General features: G+C 40.2%; 1 long non-coding RNA gene across 1 annotated transcript in view; it reads right to left on the reverse strand.

Annotated features, from left to right (window-relative positions):
- Window positions 1–6,003, reverse strand: part of LOC118166963 — a 31,001-nt gene extending 24,998 nt beyond the window's left edge. Inside the window, exon 1 of the long non-coding RNA XR_004750841.1 lies at window positions 5,922–6,003. This is a non-coding gene — a long non-coding RNA (uncharacterized LOC118166963). The remainder of the gene's footprint in view (window positions 1–5,921) is intronic.
- Between the last annotated feature and the right edge of the window lie 3,970 nt (window positions 6,004–9,973).

Below are 9,973 nucleotides of genomic sequence, written 5' to 3' on the forward strand. Positions count from 1 at the left end.
GGAAAGGAAAGGAAAGGAAAGGAAAGGAAAGGAAAGGAAAGGAAAGGAAAAAGAAAAGGGAACAACAAACTTCAACTCTATAAGTGTGCATCAACAATCAGTAGACAACTAGTTTTCCATCATGCTGCATGATGTTAGGTGCCTGTTCCCTCACAGATGAGACCTGTATCTGAGGATGCAATAACTGTGCTCCAGCACTGTTGCTAGACCAATGCCCTGGGCTCAAATCGAGGCTTAACACACAGTACAAACACAGCCCAAAGTAAATATTTGGCCCACTTTACCTAACAGCCCTGAAATTCACTGGCAAAGCTCTGAACTGCATGAGAATGCTATAGGTCTGAGGTACAGAGCATCCTGACAAAGCTTGGAGCACTGCAATCAATGTCCAAGGTACTAACATTGCCATACAACCCACTTGTGAGGGCAGAGAGCCTCAGTTTTATTGAATTTATCTATATAGACTTGCCCTTGCTGTACTTCACCAAGAAATTTCAAGTCACTTAAATTGTGGCTGAGGGCATTTACACAGGGGCTGCATGTGGTTCAGTTTGTTTTCAATATTCTGAGGTGGCAATGTAGAACTCTGAATTAGGAGGTTATAAAATTTATGAGTCATCAATATAAGAAGAAAAAAGCTCATGAAGTAGATAGTGGAAGCTGCAAATTCCCTTTTAAAAGGCTGCTAACAATTTGTAATCAATTCAACCCAAAATGTTCCTGGGAGAATATCACATCAGGTGAAGTGTTACAGAGGACCACTTATTGCTACATAACCCATTGTAAAATTAATTCTGGTTACAAATAAAACCCAGAAATGCTCTGATCACAAAAGATGACACCTGTGATATATTTTAGCCATTTTCCCCACAAAAGCACTCAGAAAAAGTAAACTAATCTTATATTTTAAACTACTCTAAGTTTTATTATGATAATTCTTTGGGATTTACAGAGACAGATCCATCTCCAAAGGTCTAGGTATCGCTTCACCAAATTTTAGAGCAAAGCTCCAAATTCAACAGGATGATCTGAAACCCACAAAGCCTTCACACTTATTTACAATGCCTCTGATGGAATTTCACTCATGGAAGATAGCTCTTCAAAACTTATTGCTATAAGACTAGAGGATGACAAATGTATTTCTCCACCTTAGTTCCCAAGAAGCTGCACACAAAAATGTTCATGAGTCAGACTGGAATTTTTCAGCCCTTTCACAATGCAATTGCACGCTGGACATCTCAGTTCTTGAACTTGTAATAACCATTCTGCTTTAAAAAAGTAGCACTAAAAATAAACCTTGTATCAGATTTGATATACTTTAATGATTTCTGGTTCACTGGGACTCAAACAGATGGAAAACAAATTTGTTGTTGCATATAGCTGGTCATAAGAATTAACAGACACTCTTTTTGATTTGTAAATTTTGGACAAAACTATCCATTGCTAGACACCCCAATTATTAGGAAGCCCTACCAAAAATATGAAATCTCTCTTCCTAAGGAGGATACGATCAGACACACCATAGCACTGCATGTGTTGTTCTTTTGCTCCTGAATTTCAGGTTACCCCATATGCCACCTCCCACTAAAGCACCAAGTAGTGCTCCCCCTAAAAAAAAAAAAAAGACATTCATATCCACAGTAACCCCCACAGTTCTGCAGTCATCTGTCTTGCCTTTTCTGCTTACAGTGATGGGGCATTCTGTGGAGAGGGAGGAAAGGGTTAAAAATAAAACTACCTAATCTTCACTCACACATTTGTCACCTTCCCCAAAATAGCTGTAGAATTTGAGCATAGTATGCCATTTGCTTCCCTGACAGGTTAATCCGTTTATTATTCATCCGTTCAATGAAAATACTGAGTCTCCATGCTAAGAACGAAACAAAACCTCCAACAACACTGGTTCTCTTTAAATAATATTCATAATCTTGCACAATTTGTCTTCAAATTCAGGTTTATTTTTGAACCCTAAGATAGAAGCATGACACCTATTTCTTCAGATTTCGCATTGTTGCCTCTAGCCACATTTATGGAATGTTTTCTGGGTTTTGCAATATTATTAGCATTTCATTACCTGCTTCTGCAACAGCCATGTATCTACTGTGAAAAGGTCACCCAAAAGTTAATGAACCTGATGCTTAGCCAAACTGCTTCTCTCCTGTGGGACAAGAATTTTCACAAAACTCTGCAAGGCTCATCTTGTAATGTTTCCTGAGTATGCTCCAAAACAAGAATGGATAGTAAGTCACTGAGCAAATCTGTTCCCTTTTCCAAGGCAACTGGCTCTGCTGAGCCTTCTGCAAAAACATGGAGCTCAATTCTCAATGGCAGCATTTCTAAAGGAAAACCACAGCAGTGTTTCAAACCAGCCACAGAAGTATTATGACCACATAGCTATTCAGTTACATTCTCTTCCTGTCTTCATTTCTTCTGGAGAATCCACTTTCTACATTAGAAACACCTCTCTTGATGCACAACATATTCTTTTCCTCACAGATTCATCATGTTAGAAGGCTGGATTCATGATCCATTCAGGCAGTATGCCTAGATCTTTCTCTTCCTCAGGCACTTCCCAATGATAACAACCTTGAGTACAGAAGAATTGTACAATATCACAGTTGGAACTACTGAATTTCATCCCATTCCTCTTACTCAGTCATCATTTCCATATTATTTCCCAGCCTTTTTCTCTATGAACGGTGTCTCCCAACTCTGGCTTATTAATGGAAAGTATTAATGAAGGCATGAAACAGGAAAAGCCTCATGAATAATATTTGATTCTCTCTCCTGATACTTCCTTTACCAGCACTGATGACTGTTGCCATGTTTACAGTACTGCAGGTCCCTCGGGTAGCCACTACTCCAATGCTTTGCACTTTGGTACCATGCTGAATGTTTGCTTTTATCAAGGGATGACATTAGAGAAGTCCAGAAGATTCTACTGCTAGTGAGCCTTTTTTTGTTATACCACACTTGGACATTCTTAGGTCTGAATATCAGAAAAAAAAAAAAAAAAAAAAAAAAAAAAAAAAAGTGCCATTTATTGCACATTTAGTTGTAGCTCACAATATCCTTTGTGGAACCTAACAGTGACTCAAATGTAAAACACTGCAGGTAGATTTTGAATCTGATCTACTACCTAGACAGAATAACTGCATGATCAAAATGCTGGAGAAGGGTGACCAGATGATTTTGTTTGTTTGTTTGTTTCTGGTTAGTTGGTTGGTTGTTTTTTTGTTGGTTGGTTTGTTGGTTGTCTTTGAAGAGATTGCTGTTGCATGAAGGAATACATTCAAAAGGAAAGAAAAAGGCACATAAAAGATGAGGGCATTTGTTTGGTGCTGTTCTGCTTTGCATTATAGGAAAATCACTCCAACTAGAAAAGGGCTGTTTTGTCTTTTTACTCTTACAGGAAATGATTACAGCATTAAATGTCTGTAGGCTAGAAACTAGAAATAGAGCAAGAGACTTGAGTTTAAGGGATGTTAATTCAACTGAATGCAAAATCTGTTAGACTGTGGTGTCTGGATTTCATTTGCTGATAACCAGTTGCTAGTTCAAGCGAGCTGTGATTCCCATCTACATCAGGCACTCGATTCAAACAGTGTCAATCTTAAAAGAAAGAGACTGTGTTCTCTGATGCTCTCAGCTCATGATTAGGAGTTGATGTTGCCTATCTAAATGAGGTATGGAATTTAACAGAAGGTATTTTTCTGACAAAAAGCCAGATTAACGACAAGGGAAAACTGTAATGGGACTATTATTTTGTGGGGAGAAACCCAAACTAGTTTGTAGGAACCTCTGGCCACCACCAGAAAAAGACTAGGCAGCTCCAGAAAACCCCAAAGTCAACAAATCTGTGGTGTGCCTCACTGGTCCAGGGATGTTAATCTTGTCTCTTATATACTCCACAAGTGTCCTTCCAAGTTGGTTATTGGTTATTTGCAGTTCAGGAAAATGTCTTTCTCTTTTCTTTGAAACATCCTGGTAACATAGGCCAAAATAGGAAAGGAAATTGGGGTGGAAAAAAAAAAAAAAAAAAAAAAATTCCTCCATCTGCATTACTGAGTATTGATCTCTGCCCTCATAGAGGCCTACCTGGGCCTACCTTCAGCTGGGGTAATCTCTTCCCTGGTTTCCACAACATCAGTATGGGATAACAGCTCACAGAACTGCTGAAGGCTGAAGGTTAATTGGTGTTTGAAATGCACCTTGGAAATGTATTATATTTGCAGAGGTGTTTCTTTTAGGGCCAGGAATTGCAGAGGTCCTACAGGGCCTGATCAGGTTCAAGCCTTGAGGGACTGCATGGGCAACAGTCCATTTGTAGGATCATGACTATTCAGGCTCCTCCAGAGGGCTGTGATCCAACCTCTTTGTTAAAGCAGGGTCAGCTGTGAGATCAGACCAGGTTGCTCAGGGTCTTATCTACTTGGGTCTTGAAAACCTCCAAGGATGGAGACTGCACAAGATGTCTGGCCAAAATGAGTATTTTAAAGCATCTGTTGTCTGAGTACTGCCACAGAAGAGCAGTTTTCCTAGGCCTGAATATCTCACTGATTTTAAGTCAGCAGGCATTCCTACTTATCTGTCTTGACAGAAGTCATCACCATGGCATCCAAGCACCTGGAACAATTACCTAAGGGACAATATGGAAATTACAAGACAGCTCCCAGCACAGCTGAGAGGATTCAAGGGCAACGCAATGCCCAGTGCATCTGCAGGCTCACAGGGCGTCCCTGGCTAGCAGTATGCTATTATTTCACCGTGAGTCAGGGTGATGCCACTCTGGTGTGAAACCTCCAGCTGCCTGCTTGCCATGCACGCAGACTGCACTTCCCAATCTGCACTTTTCTCTGTATCCGTCACTATAACTACACTAACTCCACAAGACCCTTGCTGGACTTCCTTACCTGAGCAAAATTAAAGTTTCATATTCTGCTTTCAGCCAATAGGCGTAATGAATCTGTGCGGGTTCATGTACCCTGGTGGACTGCATGACCTTAGCATAATTGTTTAACTTAGCTGTAACTTAACTTAATTTCCTAATAATCCTCATCAAATTTCCTCAAGCTGTCAGAAAATGGACCATATTTAAACAGCAGATTCTAGGTATTAATACTCCAGAGCAAATGGCAGTTAAACAATGAAAAAATATTATTTTCTTGCCACTGCCAACAGACAAGCAAGAAATGAGGTATTTTAGCTTATTTGTGTCCCTCAGACTGCAAGGCTTAAATCAAAATACCTGTTGGGAGAAGACTTACGTATGTCTCACAATTTCAAAGAGAAAATAAAATTTCCCACAGAGCTTAGACACAAGAATTCATTCATTTAATATGAAGCCATGCTCTGCTGTACATTTTGGTATGCAAAAGAGGTCTCAGACTGGGGCAGGAGAAAGGGATGTTGATACTGAAATAACTTAGACAGAGCTGCTTTGCAAGACTGGCACTTACACAGCAGAGAGCTCAAGGACTTGCTGACCTTGGGTATGTTGTTGGCCAATTGTTCCACAAGGAAGGGACATTAGATTGCTTGGACATAATAAGCGAGGCACAGGCTTAACCACAGGCGTGCAAATACCTGTATTTTTTCTTGTTCGTATCATCTGTTTACAAGACTAATTTGAAATGTTAATGTCACATTCACTCCGGGTGCTAGAGCACAGAAATTTATGAGGTCTGAGCACCAGCATATTAAGTAATGTGTACGATACACAGTAAAAAAACTCTAATATGCACAACTCAAATCACGTTTTGATTTTGAGGTTTGGGAGTTCCTGCATGTAATTGAGAGCTAGGGATGAGAAAGGACCAGTGATGGCTTGTAGAGCGATAGACTTCCTAAGCTGTGCTCTTAAAAATACTTTGATGACTAAGGAAGCACTTAAATGTTAGGGGAGAATTGAAAGATCTTACCTAGCTCCCAGTCAGAACACCCGACGCAAAGCCGCAACAGCTTTCTGAATAGAGTTTATATTTGCTCACAGAACTTTTCTGAAGTTCAGACGAAAAGTAGATATTGCCACCTGCTGACAAAACGGAGGGTAGCAACGCAGGTCTGGAAAAGAGGCGTTTGCGGTGAAATTCAGGCTCTGCTGAAATCAACGGGAACTTTGCCATTGACTGCAGGAGAGTCCGGATGCCACCTGTGCTCTTAATTTGCCTGGCCAGCCAAGAAGTGCATTCATCAAAGCCCAAAGCTGAACACCTCTTCTGTGGAAGAAAACAGCTGACAGAATGAGAAACCTATTCAGCCAGCAGGTCTCAAGTTCTGACAGCTTCAGTTTACGAGCTCACTTTGATCGAGTAATGGGGAGAACCTGATAAATGGGGCCCTACAGCGGTGTGAGGACCCACTTGAGGTCACTGTGCAGACACCTTGCAGCTCTGGACTACAGCCGGAGGCACGCTGCTGCTCCATCTCTGATGAGCAGGGAGGCTCCTCTCAAAGCCTCAGAGAATGTGGAAATGCATCCAGTGTTGCCATAGCTGCTGGCATATGCAAGGCCTGAACTACAGCACACCTATTTCACTAGGCACAGAGGGCAAGAACAGGGATTCAAGGACCCCATTCAGCTCTAAGAGGGGTTGCAGCATGGCACAGCTCATTAGCTGCCAGAGGTTCCACAGAGAAGGGGATTTATAAATGCCTCCACCACTGAAGCAGCTTCAAAAATTCAGCTAACATCTTCTTAAACACCAAAGCTAACAATTTCTGTGTACATTTAAGGAAAGCAGGCTATATCCAAGTAGCCAACAATGTCTTATTTTACCAGGGCTATCAGGCAATCATTAGTTTATGCTGCTAATATCTTTCCATAATGACAATTGAGAAAAAATAAGCAAGGAATATTTGCTTTGTTTTCTAAAATCTGAATTTCAGGATTTTCTTTTTTTTTTTTTTTTCCAGTCAATGTTGAATTGAAAGTGAAAATTCAGTTCTCCACAAGACTGGAAGTCCAGCCTGATGTACTCAGCAGTTATTGCAAGAGTCCGCTGGATGCAGTGTCGGGACTATAGGAGTTTGCCTGGCTCCTCGCTCATAATCAAACCCAACTACTACAAAAAGAAAATTAGAGTCTGTCTGGGGAGAGGTGCCTTTTGTATGGCCCCACAAGCTCTTTTGTGGACTCATACCAAGCCATTAGCACCTAATTCCTACATTAAACCATGCCACAGGAGCTATGGCCAACCCCTACCTGTCCTAAGGTGTCCCTTCTGCTCTCCTGCCTCTCAGCCTTTTGTTCTTACCTCTGTGCCTGTACACAAAGCACAATGCAGTTTTCCTTCTGGAGGTCCACAGTGTAAACTGAATCAATACACAGATCTGGGCTTCTTTTCTGCAGACTTCTTTAACCCAGCTCTGTTCAGTGATTCAGCCCACACCAACAACCATCAGAAGATAGGATCGCAGATAAAGTAGTGAAGCAGATGGAGGGACAGGCAACCTGAATTGGCAGGAACTCCTTAAATCCTGTAGGTCAGCTTTAGTGCCAAATCTAGAATATCATGAAACTATGGGATCAAATATCTGGGGCTGTCTAATAACCTAAAGCAATGCCATCAGATATGTCCCGCATTTCAATTGGGAGTGCAGAGAGGTAGAGGCTACTAATAAACTCTTTCAGCAAAAATGTTTTTAGACTGCATATGAGGTAAATTGGAACAAATCCATATCAGTTATATTACACATCTCAAATCCAAAGGGAAGTGAATGAGGCATTGCAATGCCATGAGCTTCACACACATTAAGCAAAACCAGGAGTACCAAATTATCAGAAAATGTATTCTTGTGAGAAAAATGTTGGCGCAATAATGCCCCAACCAAAAAGAACTGTGCTCCAGGCACAAGTGTCTGTACTGTATCTGAAGGTTTCCCACCACTGACTTTTGTTCATGACATTTAAGCAAGTTATTTATTTTGGATGGGTATGTTTTAGTCATTCACTCATCTGCTCTCTTGCTTCCTCCTGCCCTCCCAGCCAGTGGACTTATCACTCACTGGACAAGCTGTTGATGCTTGTGTCAGAATTGCCATTTTGCAGCAAGTGGCACACAAATCCCAAATCAGCTGTTGCATGTGGTTTTGATGATAGCCTAAAACCTCTGCCCACTTCAGAGAATCTAGCCAAAATGCACAAGTCACACATCACTGCACAAAGAGAGCACTTTGTCACGTAGGTGAATTTTGGGCTGAGAAAGGTTGGATGAGCTCTGGATTACTGCCTGCCTCATGTTGCAGGGAATATGGGAACACTTTTCTCAACAGTAAATTTTTCTGGCTCAAACATTCAGGCTACAGAAGTATGTTCTCTTATATAAATACAGGAGAGACTCTTCCTCTGAAGACCTAAAAAATAAGGTTAAAATATGCTTAGCTATTGAGTTATACAAGTATCCCAAAGGGAAGACTTCAATACAGCATCCTGGAGAAGAAGTAAGGAAAATAACCACAAGGGAGCTGTCATCCAAGGGGAGGAAGAAAAAAAAAAAATCATGATGGCCATTGTTACAGATCTGGAAGAAATGAAAATATATACACCAGGTCTAAGCATATATAATGGAACAAAAAATAAACAGGCTTATAATAAACAGACATGTAAATGCTGTCCGTATAGGCAGTAGCATATCTGCACTGCTTAAACTTCATTCCTTTATGTCAAGCTGAAGGAACTGTGAAAGGAAGGTTAAATGAGAAAGCACAAGGAAATAAACAATTGCAAAGTTTTAATGAGTTTTGGAGTCCTTTAAAAAACATGAAAGACCACTGGAGATTTAAAAATGAACAAAGGCAAATAGAAAAGGAAATCAGGTGCATGTTAGTGGAGATAAGAGCAGCATGCAGCCAAATAGCACATACTTAACGAAAAAAATCACTTCATTATATTTAAACCTTGAAGACAAACTTTGCTCTTTTGCACTACCACAATATGAAGCCTAAAAGTAAAAATGTGCTTTGAGACTTTAAATAGATTGTGTCTCCCTGGCAATTTTAATTAGCATGCTTCTGTTTATACAAATGTGTCTGTGGGGAGCTGGTTTGAAGAATGAAAGAACAAGCCTAGATGAATATATTGAATAATTTTAGCATCCATAATTTTAGTTTCCTTTGTCTGCCTACGAGCAAAATGATCCAAAAATGCATTAAATTAATATTTTAAAATTATCCAAAATCCCTGTTCATTTAATGTACTATTTACGTATTCCTAGTTTGCTCATATTCTAGTGCAAATAGCCAGCTCAAATAGCATGGCAGTTGCACAGAGCAGTATTTCAATAAAACGCAATTGTAAGGAGCAAATTCTAAGTGCAGCTAAACTAGAGTTAAAAAAGGGGGGGGGGGAGGAGAAAGAGAAAAAGAAAAAGAAAATTGAAAAGAAATTGAAAGAAAATAGAAAAGGAAAAAGAAAAAGGAAAAGGAAAAGCAAAGGGAAAAGGAAAGGGAAAAGGAAAAGGAAGCAGGAAGTAAGCATGGCAGGAAGAAAGGAAGCCTGGGGAGAAAGAAGGGAGGAAGGAAGGAAGGAAGGCTCTTTGAAATACCTAATCAGAAGACTGTTTTGTGGCAGGAAGAGAATTTGAGAATAGCTCTGTAGAAGAAACAGCTGTGGGAGCTCCCTCCCTCCCCTCATTTACTCTGTTTTAATATCAGAGGAGTAATCTATAATATACATCCCAGGAGAATCTAGAAATTCTTTCACCTACCCTGGAGGTTTGGATTACTTGTCTAATAAATTATTTTAATCTGTCCCCTAGGCAAAGTGAGAAATTTGGCATATGGCAATTCTGTCCTTTGCTCTTCTGCTATATGTTAAGGTGAAGTCCCACTCTGATTTACATGTCATACTATACTGCTACAATTAATAGAACTGCAGCGGTCAAGGCATAAGGTGGTGCGATATATATTTTCCAGGAATGGTTGATTTCACAAAGTTTCAGTATTAACAGATTGAGTTCTGCAAGTTCATGTA

Source organism: Oxyura jamaicensis, chromosome 4, assembly GCF_011077185.1.
Source record: "Oxyura jamaicensis isolate SHBP4307 breed ruddy duck chromosome 4, BPBGC_Ojam_1.0, whole genome shotgun sequence".
NCBI lineage: Eukaryota > Metazoa > Chordata > Aves > Anseriformes > Anatidae > Oxyura > Oxyura jamaicensis.